The following is a 16,520-nucleotide window of genomic DNA, read 5'->3' as shown; positions in this document are numbered from 1 at the left end:
TTTTTGCTTTTCAAATTTGCATTTTATTTCTAAAATTCTCTGAAAAAATTAGCCTTTTAGGCCAATAGGAGAGATTTTTTGCAAGACAAGATTGGAGCTTGTTAGGGCAAATCAGATATTGGCATCATGTTTAGAAGGTCAAAAACCCCCCAAATCGACTTTTGTTTCATCAAAATTGGACATCTAAGGTGAAATTTTGACTCAATCGATTTTTGCAAGTACAACGACGGCAATTCAAGAAAAATAATTGCAGAGGTGATTTTCAAACAGCAATATCTCCCTCATACAGACTCCTTTTTTTGAGAAAAAAAAAAAAATTGGTTAGAATTTCGTGATCTACACATTGGTGTAGCATGTTTGAGATCTATGTTCTAGAATTTTTTTGCAAATCACAAATCCCAATTTTTGCAACTTCAAAGGCTTAGTTCAAGCTCATCTGGGCACATATTCAGGTTCCATTTTTTTTTGAAAGTGCATAATTTTTTGTCTACTTTCCAAATATGCAATCAAACTATAGGCTTATGTTGATAGAGATACCACTTTCAAAAATAAGCCTTTTTTGCATTGTATTGCTTTGATTAAACTTCAAATTTGTTGTATATCTAAGCTATATTGCTAAGTACTAGATTTGAACTCCAAGAGAAGGTTGTAAATAGAAAAATTAGAAATCCACTTTTGTCCAGCAAGTGGCCTATTGTAAATGCACTACAATATAAAGTTCCTAAAGCATTCAGGGGGGGTGGTTGGGTTGTTTGATTGAGTGAAAAGGGGGGATGTGTCTTGTGTTCTTGTGTCTCCTTGATATTGTGCTCTTTCTTTTGCATTATGGGTTCTTTTTCTAAGTTAACACCACATAATTATGCTAATTGGAAAGAAAAGATAAAGGAACCATTGGTTGAAAAAGGTTTGCTACATTATTTAACTAGTGCAACTAAGAAACCTAATGATGATGCTGATGAGTCTTGTAAAGAAAACTAGGCATCAAAACAAGAAATGGCCCTAGGAATCTTGTTAAAGAATATCTTAGATCCTGTCAAATATCACATTAGGAACCTTAAAAATCCAATAGAAGTATGGAATAAACTTGAAGCATTATATGGGATAATAGATGAAGATATGGCCTACACCATTGAGAAGAATCTTCTCAAATTGGATTGTAGAAATTTTGACACCATCAAAGATTATCTTACCCAAGTAGACGTGTATAGGGCACAACTTAAGGATTGTGGTGAACCCATCAAGGATGAAAATTTGATCAAACATGTGATGACTCATCTTCCTCTAGAATATGTAGCTTTTGTTTCCAATTAAAATACTCACAAGTTAACAATGGGTAGTGCCTTCACTAAGCCTTCATTTGAGTTATTTTTAGGAATGTTGGTCTTAGAACATGAAAATTTAGTGAGTATGGGAATTCTCCAGTCTTCCAAGACCAAATCCTTGGTAGCTAATCAATGGAATCAAGGTGGTAAAAATTCCAACAAGAAGCAAAAGTAGTGGAAGGCTAAGCCACAAGATGACACACAACAATCTTCCTCTACACTTCAATCTTCCTCCACACAAAAATCTTCTTCACAACAAGGCAAGTCTTTTTCCAAAAACAATAAGAAGGGAAACAACTTGAACAAAAGGGAGAAGAAAACTTGTGCCTATTGTAAGAAGAATGGTCACGATGAACATGAGTGTAAGGATAAACAAATTGATGAGTTGCTAAACTTAATGAGCAAACATAAAATTGATGTACCAAATGCCTATAAGGGTAAGGGATCTTCATCCACTTCAAAAGGAAAGGGACAAGCTTTGGTAGCAAGTAAAAACAATTATGAGGAATGGGTTCTTGATTGAGGAGCTACACATCATATGGGTGCTTCAAGGGAGCATTTTTCCTCTTTGAAACCATCACATGTACCTTGCATCTATGTGGGAAATGACACTCAAGTAGCAGTTGAAGGAAGAGGAAATGTTGAGTTGGACAATGTAGTCTTCAAGGATGTTCTTCATGTGCCCAACCTTAGCATTGACCGTCTTTCAGTCTACCAAATAACTCACTATGGATGTGGCAACAAAGTGGAATTCCCTCCTAATTTGGTTGTGGTGAAAAATCTAAAAGATGATTCTATGGTGGCAATTGGAAAGGCAAATCATGAGACAAAAATTTATTATTTTTCTCATTTTGTGCCTAAGTCCACTTCCCTTGCCTTGTTGACTCACTCAAATTCACAAAGTAAACTACGGCATGAGAGGTTTGGACATCTCAATTATCACTACCTTCAAAAATTTAGCAACAAGGATATGGTCATTAGTCTACCTCAAGTCAAGTATTCAGAAGGTGTATGTACAGGTTTTGAAGCAGGCAAGCATCCTAAAGAGAAGTTTGACAAGGGGAAGTCTTGGAGAGCTACTAGTGTTCTTGAATTGGTTCATAGTGATGTATCTAGCCCATTTCCAATACCATCATTTGGAAAGGCTCGCTATGTTCTCGTCTTCATTGATGACTTTTCATGCTACACTTGGGTCTTCTTTCTAGCTCATAAGAGTGAAGTGTTTGATAAGTTTATCACCTTTAAAGCTCAAGTTGAGAAGCAATCAGGGAAAGCCATCAAGATTCTACGAACAAATAATGGAAGGGAATATCTGAACTCAAGGCTTATAGAATTTTGTACTCATGAGGGTATTGATCTTCAACATTCAGTTGCATACTTTCCACAACAAAATGGTGTTGCTGAATGAAAGAATAAAATCCTTAAGGAGATGACCACTTGTATGCTAAAACATAAGTCTCTAGATCACTTTTTTTGGGAAGAAGCCATGTGTTGTGCCAGTTACATCAAAAATAGAAGTCCCCATAAGGCCTTAGATGGAATTACACCTTTTGAGGTTTGGTGTGGAAGAAAACCAAGTGTAAAACACTTTAAGATTTTTGGTTGTCCAGCATGGACAAGGATACCTCCACAAAGATGGAAGGCATTGGAACCTCAAAGAAAATCTTGTATATTTGTTGGATATGCTGATCACATTAAGGCATACAAACTCATGGATCCAGAGACACATGAAATCTTCTTTGAGAGGAGTGTTCACTTTGAAGAAACTTGTCCAAGTTTGGCTTCTTCAACTCCTTCCTCCATAATGGAAAGTGATGACAGTGATGATAATGACTTGGAAGATGATATTCCTTCAACTTTGACTCGTAGGACACCACCTTCACAAGGTCCACAAATAGTTGAGGATATTCCTTCTTCTTCTTCTTCCACTAGACCTTGTTGGGCACAATAAACACTTGATTTAGCAGGTTCGTTGGTGGGGAATCATTTAGATACTAGGAGAACAAGGTCACAACACAAATCATTTCCACATGCTTATATTGTCATTGCTTCTGATCCATAGTCATTTAAGGAAGCATCAGGGGTTCCTAAATGGGACAAAGCCATGGAGGAATAATATAACTCTTTAATGAAAAACAACACTTGGGACTTAGTTCCCTTCTTAAGGGAAGAAATTTGGTTCGGTGTAAGTGGATCTATTGGACCAAGTTTGCAGTAGATGGAAGTGTGGATAAACATAAAGCTAGACTTGTTGCCAAAGGTTTCCTATAGGTTCTTGGTATTGACTATACTGAGACCTTTGCACCAGTAGCTAAGATGAACTCCATTCGTTTGACACTAGCTATTGTTGCAGCTCATGGTTGGGTTCTTCATCAAATGGATATGAAGAGTGCATTCTTGAATGGTGATCTTCTTGAAGAGACTTATATGGAATAGCCACAAGGATTCATTTAGGATACTACTTTGGTTTGCAAGTTGAAAAAAATTTATCTATGGCCTTAAACAAGCTCCTCGGGCTTGGTATGCCAAGATGGATTATTTCCTACTCTCAGTAGGATTCACCAAGTGTCATTCAAATTTGAATGTCTACATTCTTTAGAGGGATGACTCACACTTGATACTCATGCATTATGTAGATGACTTAATCATTACAAGAAGTACTTCATCCGTCATAGCCAATGTCAAGACTTCTTTGCAGGATAGATTTGCTATGACAAACTTGGTTTACTTCATTATTTCCTTGGTATTGAGATCACACAGTCTTCAATAGGGATCACACTTTCTCAACCCAAGTATGCTCTTGATTTACTTTCTCATTTTCACATGAGTGACTACAAGCCCGCCCCTACTCCCTTTCTTTCATGTGTTAAGTTAGAGGCCAAGTGTTCCACTCCACTTGTTGATGCTACATTTTACAGACACTCAGTTGGGAGTCTCATCTACTTGACACATACACGCCCTGACATAGCTTTTGCAGTTGGCATGGTTTCTCGTTTCATGCAAGAGCCACATGAGCTTCATTGGAAGGTTGCCAAACACTACATCTAGGGTACACATACACATGGGATACACTATGCAACAGGTACTAGACTTCAATTGGTTGGTTATATAGACTCAAACTATGCAAGAGATCTTGATTCTCATAAGTCTACTTTAGGTTACATGTTTCACCTTGGTTCCAGCCCCATTTGTTGGCAGAGTAAAGAGAAAAATACTATTTTTCTTTCTTCAACTGAGGCTGAGTATCGAGGCATTGTCACTGCGGCTACAGAAGCTATTTGGTTACAACATATTCTGAAGGAGTTTGGATTTGACATACCTAAACCCACAGTCATTTATTGTGATAATCAAAGTGCTATTGAGATCTCAAAACATCCAGTTCAGCATCAGCGGACCAAACATATTGAGGTTCATATGCACTACATCAAAGAACTGATATATGAGCAGATCATTGCATTGCAGTATTGTCCTACAACAGAGCAAGTTGTAGATATCTTCACCAAACCCTTCTCTGAGGTCAAGTATCTTCATTTGTGAGATCTCTTGGGGGTGTGGGATGTTTTAGAAAGGGGAGTCCTTTGATTTCTCTCTTCTTTCTTATGGGAGGGATCTTTTCCTTACATAAGGTCTTCTTCTCTCTCATCTTATTTATTGTACTTATCTCTCTTTTTCGAGGAGGGTTTTTCCCATGAGGTTGTCCCTCTTTCTCATTTTTAGAGAGATTGCATTGCATCGCATTATATGTAGAGCTTTGCATTTGTACATGGGTACCTAACATGGCCTAATAGTCAAGACCCATCATGCGTTTTCATTATAGCTTTTGTGAGCTTAAGTGCATTCCCCTAAGTTGCACCTAAGGGGGGGTGTTAGTGTAAATAATTAATTATTATTACACTTTACTTAAGTTCACTTAGGTTAAATACATTATTTTATTATTTATCATATAGACACCTAGAAGCATGCATTGTTAGATGAGTTGTCTTGTTAACACTATAGGAGTTTACATATTCATCTAAGTTGTCATGTAAACAACATAGTTGTTCGCACTCTAATTAAGCACATGGTGTCTACAACATCTCTTTACGAGATGCACCTATGTAAGCTTATCCTCTCATCATCGCACTAGCTTATGTGCTCAATGGAGGATAATCCACTCTTGGTAGACATGTGCTTAGTTGTGAGGCCTATCACTTTGTTGACTCCTAGTCATTCTAGAGACCTTTATATACAGGCAATTCTAGTGTGTATGTACACATATGATATTCTCATTATTTTTATTCTGATCATCCATTATTGGTCCATATTGTGCTAGTGTTTGAGCTTCTTGATCTTGGTGTTATTTTGCCCTAAGGCAAAATCTTACACCCTTAATAATTAAAGAGGTCATAACTAAGTGTGTGATAAAACTTACTACATCAACCAATAGATTTTGTAAAAGTGAAGGTATTGATTCACCCCCCCTCTTAGTACCAGTTGCAACCAACAAAAAGGTTTTACATAAATAGTAGCAATTTGACATTGTCCAAAATGTAATAAATTTTATAAAAATAATTATAATTTATACTTTCAAAGTCACCTTTGAAAGTATGTTTTTCCATTACAATATAACTCGTTGGTAGTTTGAAATACATCGAAAATAAATGTCATTTAACCGAAATGCATTTGGGAGATGGTCATAGGCTATTATATTATAAAACTCATTGAAAACATATACTATATACTTATTTATTGTATCTTTATATAAAGTATAAAAGTGTACATATTCCATATTTTTTATACTTTTTCTACTTGATTCAAATTATTTGAAGCACAAATCAACTTTTCCTAATTATATATGTTAGCTAATAGTCACTTTTAGACCACATCATTTTGCACAACTATATATTCCATATCATTCTCCACCATAAATTATTCTATGTGGCATGTCCTATTCCACCAATTTTATTTTTTACTTTTCCTACTCATATTGTGACCCTTTTAGATAATAGTTATAGTGAAGTTGTATGCCAAAAAGTTCAAGTCAACAACTTTGCACAAGTATTCAAGAACATTGTTAGCCATTAGACATGGGAAAAGACATTTGATAGAATCTCTTAAAGAATATTTTGATTCAAGATCACTTATAGCTTTTTTTCATTTATATTATGCATTATTCCATAAATACATGACATGTGCATCTATATTACTTTCTTGTCCTATACTATAACAATTTTTCCACTTTTAGGGGTTAGATTCACATTGAGAAGCAAAGCATCTCATCTTTTTTCTTGAAGTAAGGCATTGCATATTACTTTAACAATAACATATTCAAAATTACCTAGGTCTAAGAATGAAAGCAAATTCTTTTAAAAGTATGTGACACTTGAGGATTTGGTCACATTGATTAGACCACACCACACATCATGGCTTTATTTAGAACCACATCAAATGGCCAATTTGGGATGTTATAAGTCACACCCTAGTTGAGGGCCATACTATGCTTTTGGTGCATTGCAATGTATGTACCAAACTAAATTGGGACTTATCATATGTTTTTGAAGATAAAACTATCAATCTTATTCTTATGACTATACACTTTGCAATGTGGTGTGTACTATCTAATCTTCTATTATCACTTTTGTATTAAAATAATGTACAATTAAATAAGTTTAAAATATTTAGTACATTCTTGTTTCCACTATCTATAACTTGAAACGTAACTTCACAATAAAAGCTTAATACAATGTGTGTCTTATTTCTATTTGACAATGAAAATATTTAAACTATTATACATCTACAACAACACTATCATGATAGTTTTAAATAATTTCTGAAATAAAATTTGAACACCCATTAATATAAAATTCCTACCTTTTATCTAAAAAATCTTCACATCAGCTTCATGGGACTGCTTGCTTGGAAAAAAAATTTGAATTTTCTTTGGTTATTTTTTTTAGTCAAACCATCCATGAAACCATAATGCAATAGATTGACTATTCATGCATTCTTATTCACATTCAGAGCAATATAAATATATGATTTTCACAATCCATAATATCTTTGTGCATGACTTTTATATTTGATAGTATAAATTTTCAGTTTCCACATTATAGATCAACCTCCATAATTCTATTTCTAAAAATACACAAAATAGAATATATAATTGGATCTAATAACATAAGAAGAAAATATATTTAGGCAATCAAATCTAAAAATCATAGACAGGAAAAATGCTTCATGGGAAGAACTGAAATTTATGAAGTAGCTTGATCAGTTTGAAGTAAGGCATCGCATATTACTTTAACAATAGCATATTCAAAATTACCTAGGTCTAAGATAAAGCAAATGCTATCTGAAGTATGTGACACTCGAGGATTTGGTCACATTGATTAGACCACACCACACATCATGGCTTTATGTAGAACCATATCAAATGGCCAATCTAGGATGAAATTATAAGACACCCTAGTTGAGGGCCATACTATGCTTTTGGTGCATTGCAATGTATGTACCAAACTAAATTGGGACTTATCATATGTTTTTGAAGATAAAACTTTTAATCTTTTTCTTATGACTATACACTTTGCAATGTGGTGTGTACTATCTAATCTTCTAGTATCACTTTTGTATTAAAACAATGTACAATTAAATAAGTAAAAATATTTAGTACAATCGTGTTTCCACTATCTATAACTTGAAACGTAACTTCACAATAAAAGCTTAATATAATATGTGTCTTATTTCTATTTGACAATGAAAATATTTAAACTATTGTACATCTACAACAACACTATCATGATAATTTTAAATAATTTTTGAAATAAAAGTCGAGCATCCATTAATATAAAATTCTTACCTTTTATCTATAAAAAAATCTTCGCATCAGCTTCATGGGACCCCTTGCTTGGAAAAGCTTTCAGAACTTTCTTTAGTTAATTTTTTTAGTCAAATCATCCATGAAACAATAATGCAATAGATAGACTATTCACGCATTCTTATTCACATTCAGAGCAATACAAATATATGATTTTCACAATCCATAACATCTTTGTGCATGATTTCTATATTTGATAGTATAAATTTTTTATTTCCAGATTATAGATCAACCTCCATAATTCTATTTCTGTATTTCTAAAAATAGACGAAATAGACTATAGAATTGGATTTAATAACATAAGAAGAAAATATATTTAGGCGATCAAATCTAAAAATCATAGAGAAGAAAAATGCTTCGTGGGAAGAACTAAAATTTATGAATATAATCTGAAGTATAAAAAGATCAGTGTGTTTGTAATTTATTTTACTCTATCTATTGATATCCATTTTTGTTCAGAGAATTCAATACATAAGGATGAGAGTTAAAAGAGCCAATTGATTTAGAGTGGGAGATTTAAAATTCCAATCAAAACTAGCCCATTGAAGAAAATATTTCCACGCCAAGAGAAAATGTGTGTTAAATTGGACATATTGAATGATTGCTATGGTTAAATTGCTCTAATTGAATTGAAAGTTGCAATCATTTTTTTCAATAGATTTTGTTTGATTCAGTGCCACGCGTGGATTGGAGTATGGCTGCTGTACATATCTCACAAAGTTGAGATAGTCGCATTAAAATGATTAGGTTGCGGACTTTACTATGCCATTGGCAAATACTTTTGAATTCGGTCCACAACTGTTTTGACAAGTGTCATAAGTGTTCCCAAGAGGATTGATGTTTGTATTCCACTATAGTCTTATGGTTGATTTTTTTTTAGTTTTTATGGCATTTAAGTAACAAGTTTTTATATCCAATGTTTGGAAAGATGTGGTTTTAACTATGTTGCTTCTAATTAGATTTAGGCTTCCTTTGGTAGGGTGTGGATAGATAAAGTTTACACATCTCATTTGGATGGCATAGGAGAGGTTGTTGACATGATTTTATCATCGGTTTCACATTTTATTATTAGTAAGGTGAAACTTCTTCTATAGTTGTGTTTTGTTTTTTATTATTGTCAGTGTTTTGATGTTGTTTTATTTATGTTTATAATTTTTCTAAAGATCAAATTTAACTTTAGGTCTGCATGATCAATAATTTACCCAATGCATATTAGATATTAGGTGGTGATTTAACAGGGTTGAACATTGTAAAGATGGCAACTACAATAAACCAAAAAAATTCAACGTCCATGAACCTGAGAGTTGATTTATCATACCTCATTTGAAGTTGTTGACCCTATTCATGATGAAATTGCTAAACATTTTTAGAACTAGTATTCCCAAAATTCAAATATTGAAAATTCCTTCTAATTTAAGCTTAATATTTATTTATTTATTTAAAAAATCATATTTTCTTGGTAGCTTTAGAAAGGATTTGAGATTCTCTACCTAGACATAGTGAAGGAGATTCCTTGATTGATTGGTGGTGACTTGTCATTATCAACACACTAACTTTATTTTCTTGAATTATAAAAGATGCTAGCAAATCCACTAAATTATTTTTTAATTGTTTCAATTATAAACTCGAAGAATAAAGAATTGGTACTAGTGGATGAATCTAATACTCTTCATTGCGATTTTGTTGATATATGTAATTTTTTCAAACCATTTTACAATATTTTGAAAAAGATTATCAATGCCAAGATATTGAAATGCTCTTGAGAATATGGCTATAGTAATATTCCTAACTAAATAGATTTTAATACTATGATTACAACCAATATCTAGATAGATTGCTCTTTGTGGAAAAGTTATAAAATATTTCTTTCTATGGCCCTTAATAAAAGTCCCATGTAGTGATGGGCTTCATATGGAATTCTATCAAGCTAGCAACCATCACATTACGAGAGATTTCACTACTTATATCTAGAGGTGTTTGAGAAATGATTTTTAGATCTAATGATTAATGATGATAAGATCAAGATTCTTCCGGCTTCAAAATTGGATTTTTAAGGCCATCCAAGGTGATGAACTATGGAAAGTGTTGATAAGAAATAACTTAAGCTTGTCTAAACCCCAAAGAGGCAAATTAGGGGTCTCTTATTAATCTTCATGATATTCTCTTTGGCTAGTATGAGGTTAGAACCTATGGCTTTGTGGTGTTTGCATCTTTGAGGAAAGATTGGGGACACATATAGTATCTTGTAATCAATAGAGTAGTCATTAGCAATTCTCCAGCCTATATTGTCATAACCATATCAATTTGATGGGTTCTTGTTTCTAAGGGTAAGCCCCTAAGCTTTAACCCAAGGATGTTCAACAACATATTGGGGTGTTGTGGATATCGACACTTTTTCAAGATATTCTATTGGATGGTAAGTTCGGGACATGGGAATAATTAAGGTCTAAGTATGGTCTTCTTCCTTATAAAAAGACATACATCATGATTGCTAGAGCCTTAGGGGACTACTTCAGAGGGAAGATTATTACTAATTCAAAACTTATTTGAAAAAACTAGATGGAAAAACTAGTTGACATGGGAGATATCTATTCTTGGTTTTAAAAATGGCCAAAAATCCAAATGGCTTAAGATTTTGAATCTCTTGTGACATAAACCTCTTGATCCAAAAAACAAAATTACTTTTATTGGCTTTTCCTTTGGAAATAATTGTTTCTTAGAATGTTCTGCATTGACAAGGCACCTACTAGAATTTGTGGTTATTGAAATGTTCCTAATACTTGTGAACATTTTTTCTTTACTATAAATTTGCTATAAATTTATGGTCTTTAATGTTTTATCCTCTTGTTTGCTATAACTTTATGGTCTTTAATATTTGGTCTTCTTGTTTGCTAGAATGATAATGAAGGATTATCATGCATAAAAATTCTTACTATGTCAATAATATTTTTTTTTAAATTAATAGATTTTGGTTTGTCTTTACTTTTCAAGTCTTTTAATTTTTTATGCAAAAGGAGGAATGAATATATTTTTCAATCCTAAGGGAGACTTCTTATTGAGTTTGAATGAAACTCGCATATTTTACTTTCATGGTACAATGTTCAATGACAATGGAGACACCTAAAGAAAGATTTGTGTTGTCTTCCAAAGAAAGTTTAATGTTGATGTTCAAGACATACATTTAGTCTGCCCACTTTTTGACTTGTGGAAACAACAACTCAAACAAGGATGAATTGGATTTACTAGACAAATATTTGGAATAAAAACATACCACCTAATTAGATATTAAAGCTAGGAACAAGGTAAAAAAGAAGCAAAATATAAGACATAACAAGCAATCCATAGATTATGCTTCCTCTAGGCACACTTGAGTGGGATTAGATGACGTGCATTAATAACATAAAAGGGTCATGTGATTGAAAGATGACCCATTGTTAGGCCTTTTTGTCAACTGTTACCCTAGCATGTTACACATGTAAACATTGTTTTCTTCTATTATGCTTGATGATCACAACTTTAGCCTAGGATTGATACTACTCCTAATGTAAATGTTATTTTATGCACAATCTTTATGATTAAAAAATAATCATATGAGGTGCTACAATATTTCCTATGCCAACTCTATTGTGAATTCATCTTCAATAAGATTCTAAATTATTTGGTATGCACAATTTTTTAGATTCAGAAAGAAAAAAAGGCTTTGCACATGATAAACATCGAGCACACGAGTATTCCATTGTAAGGAGACAGTTGAGCTAAAGAATTTATTTTTAATTCTCTCCCAAATACTTTATCATAGCATAGCAAGCCTTTTTATCTAGGGTGATAAGGGAAAGGCGCCTTTTGTTGAAATATTTAATATATTCAAACCATTTTATTATATTTTGAGAAATATTATCAATGCCAAGATAGTCAAATGCCCTTTAGATTATCAATGCCAAGATATTCAAATGCCCTTTAGATTATCAATGCCAAGGTATTCAAATGTCATTTGAGGATATGGCTAGGGTTATATTCCTAAGTAGATTGTGATACTATGATTGCAACTAATATCTAGATAGATTAATCTTTGTGGAGAAGTTGGAAAATACTTTTTTTCTATGGCCCTTAATAAAAGTCCCAGTAGTGATGGGCTTCATATGGAATTCTATCAAGCTAGCAGGCATTACATTACAAGAGAATTCACTACATACATCTAGAGGTGTTTGAGAAATGATTTTTAGGTCTAATGATTAATGGTGATAGGATCAAAATTCTTCCCAAGGGAACCAAGCTTCAAAAGATTTTAAGGAAGTTTTTATGGTAAGGTGGAGAAAAACAAAAAGAGGCACAATTCTTCACGGGCTTTGTGTTAAAGTCCAAAGGTCTAAGGTAGATTGGGATTAAAAGATTTAAAAACACAATATATGGTCTTGGCTTCAAAAAGGGATTTTTAAGGTCGTCCAAGGTGATGAACTATGGAAAGTTTTGATAAGGAATAAATTAAGCTTGTCTAGACCCGAAAAAGGAAAATTAGGGGTCTCTTGTTAATATTCATGATATTCTCTTTGGCTAGTATGAGGTTCGAACCTATGGCTTTGTGGTTTTTGTATCTTTGTGGAAAGATTGAGCACATGTATGGTATCTTGTAATCAATAGGGTGGTCATTAGCAATTCTCTGACCTTTATTGTTGTAACCATATCCATTTGATAGGGCTCTGGTTTCTAAGGGTAAGCCCTTAGCTTTAACCCAAGGATGTTTTGCAAAATATTAAGATGTTGTGGGTATTGGTACTTTTGCAGGATATTATGATGGATGGTAAGTTGGGGACATGGGAACAACTAAGGTCTAATAATGGTCTTCCTCCTCATAAAAAGGCATAAATAATGATTGCTAGAGCCTTGGGGACTACTTCATAGGGAAGATTATTACAAATTCATAATTTATTTGAAAAAGTTAGATGGGAAATGGCACAAAATTTGTTTATATTTTAGTTAAGAATATATATGGTATGCTTGTTGCCATGGGAGACATCTATGCTTGGTTTAAAAAATGGCCAAAAATCCAAATGGCTTAAGATTTTGAATCACTTGTGGTAGAAACTTTTGGGAGTTTGGTATCTTTGTCCCCTCTAAGTGAAGGTATCATTCAGCATAGGCTGATGGATTTGTGACGTGTTTTATCGCCTTCTATGGATCCTTGTCTCTGGTTGTTGTGACGTTCATTAACAGCTCGAGCTTTTGGTGTGACGGCAATGATGCTTCCAACAAGTGGTATCAAAGCACTAGGTTACGGGTTAAAATCCTTCAGATCATACTGAGAGGGGATTGTTGGGAGATTGATGCCTCTGTCCCCTCTAGGTGAAGCTATTGTTCAACATAGACCGATGGATTTGTGACATGTGCTTAACCACCTTCTGTGAATCCTTATCTCTGGTTGTTGTGACGTTCATTGACAAGTCAAGCTTTTGGTTTAATAGTAGCAATGATTCCAACATAACCTCTTGATCTGAAAAAACAAAATTGCTTTTGTTGGCTTCTCCTTTTAGAAATACTTTTTTTAAAGAATGTTCTACATTGTTACAAGACACCTATTAGAATTTGTGGTTATTGGAATATTCCTAATACTCTTTTTTTGGCTAAAAATTTGCTATAAATTTATGGCCTTTAATGTTTGGTCTTCTTGCTTGTTATAACTTTAAAGTCTTTCATACTTCGTCTTCTTGTTTGCTAGAATGATAATGAAGGATTCTTGTGCATAAAAATTCTTATTATGTCGATGATTTTAATGTTATCCTTAATAGATTTTGGTTTGTCTTTACTTTTGAAGTCCTTCAATTTTTATGGAAAAGGAAAAATGAAGAGATTTTCAATCCAAAATGAGACTACTTACTGAGTTTGAATGCAAATCATCTATTTTACTCTCCAAGTACAACGTTCAATGGCAATGGAGACACCTAAAGAAAGATTTGTGTTGTCTTCCAAAGAAATCTTGATGTTCAAGACATATTTAGCCTACCCACTTTTTCCCTCAGGAAAAAAACAACTCAAACAAGGATGAAATGGATTTACTAGACAAATATTTGGAATAAAAACATACCACCAAATCATATATTAAAGCTAGCACCAAGGTAACAAAGAAGCAAAATGTAAGACATAACAGGCAATCCATAGATTGGGCTTCCTCTAAGCACACTTTAGTGGGACTAGACGAAGTGCAGTAATAATATAAAAGGGTCACGGGATTAAAAGATAAGCCATTTTTAGGCATTATTTGTCAATTGTTATTCTAACATGTTAAACATGTAAATTTTGTTTTATGCTATCATATTTGGTGATCACAACCATGGCCTAAGATTGATACTCCTCATAATGTAAATATTATTTATGCACAATCTTTAATATTTAGAAAAAATCATATAAAGTGTTACAATATTTCCTATGCCAGCCCTATTGTGAATTCATCCTCAATAAGATTCTAAATTATTTTGGTATGCATGATTATTGAGATTGGAAAAGAAGGCTTTGCACATGACAAGCATCGAGCACACGAGTATTCCATTGTAAGGAGAACGTTTAGCTAAAGAATTAAATTTTATTTCTCTTCCAAATACTTTATCATAGCATAGCAAGCCTTTTTTATCTAGGGCAACGAGGGAAAGGCACCTTGGCTTCAATTTTCACCTCATCTTTATAACAATAGCGGATCATAGCAGATATGTTTACAATAATGAGTTCAAGGGTGTTCAAGATGTAGACACTAAAATCAAATATGTGATTTTTAATTGTCAATTTTCCTTTTCATGTTTTTACATCAAGATCCACGTCCTTTCTGTTTGTGATATGTAATTCACCCCGTGCAAGTAAAGTAAAAAATAAACCCATTATGAATTTATCTTATTGTTATATTTGTGATTTCTAAGGGAATAATATCATTTTTAAAAATAAGGGTGAGTGAATAACCGAGTTAGTGTGAAGGCGAGTTGTGAGCGATGAATGTTAGGCTAATGTTCTCGGTGCTATGCATCGACTCCAGTTCGAGTCACACTGGTTACCACAAACCCTTTAAGCCCATTCATGGGCTTGGTAGGGTTAATCCTATTCAAAAAAGGGGAAAGGTTTGTTGGACACCACCAAAGGAAGGATGGGTTAAAATTAACTTCAACGGGGCAACTAGGTGATACCCGAGGGTCTCGAGGTGTGGTTGTGTAGCAAGAGCTTACAAGGGTAATACTCTCGCCTTCATGGCAAAACATTTACATGGTGGCATGAATAATGTGGCTGAATGTTTTGCAACGAAAGAGACTCTCGTCTTAGGAACCAAACTGGGCATTGGAAGTGTCCATTTGGAAGGGGACTCGAAGATTATCATAAATGGCATTAAAAAATGAAAGATGGAGGCTTGGCACCTTGATAAATACATTCAACAGATTAAAGGTTTGCTAATGGAATTTGAAGACTTCAAGGTTTCCCATACATTATGATAAGCAAATAGGGTGGTGGATATGTTGGCTAACATGGGCACAAATGCAGCAATGGGTGATCAGAATGAAATTTTTGAGGATCTGTAACACCTTGTATTAGATTAAAGAGAAAAATTATGTCTTGGCCAACATTAAAAATTAAATCAATTACATCTTGACCGATATTTTTTGGGGAAGGCCTCATGACTTCTTCCCCCGATTACATTTATCATTTTATGGCATGCAAAGATCCCAATCCTCTGCGTGTGGCAACTCTTGTGAAATCATTTTTCGTTACTCCAATATTAGATTGTTTCCAGAGAGTTCTGAGTGCATTAAATTCAAGCAAACGATATGCCAAACTCACCATTTTTCAAAGGCGACAAAAATGGAGGCTAATATTGCTTTAGGCTCTAAGAATCAGATGCAAACTTACAAGGGTAATGATCATTGTTTGGCGCCTTAAGGATATTTGTGTTTGATGATCCGGATTTCTTGGAGGGAGTCCATCAGATGTTTGCGCTGGAGTACCTGGATGCATATTGGAAGCGACGATCAAACCTGGACATGGCATCTCTATTTTTGGTGCTGGCACTATTGGTGGGGGAAACAAAGGAGGAGGTTCATCATGTTATTGTTGCTTGTGTGCACATGTAGTGGCTTTTGGGGCTAGAGGATATTATTGAATGTGTTGGCCTGGGCACGAGTGTAGAGATGTGAGAGGAGCCTTGGAAGCTAGTTGATGGTGGGTAATCGTCTGTCTAGCGACTAATTGTGTGGTCCTCTAAAAATCCACAACGAGTGCATCTCCCTAAGGCAAAGCAAAGTTGGAGAAAAGTTGTGGATTTTCTGCTTGGGCGAATTTAGATGTCAATTGAGAGCAAGCGAGGCTTCATGAAGGCT

This window comes from Cupressus sempervirens, chromosome 2 (genome assembly GCF_028749045.1).
Source record: "Cupressus sempervirens isolate cs-2001-9-10 chromosome 2, ASM2874904v1, whole genome shotgun sequence".
Classification (NCBI taxonomy): domain Eukaryota; kingdom Viridiplantae; phylum Streptophyta; class Pinopsida; order Cupressales; family Cupressaceae; genus Cupressus; species Cupressus sempervirens.
The sequence above is the reverse complement of the archived record's forward strand: the minus strand, read 5'-3'. Positions refer to the sequence as shown.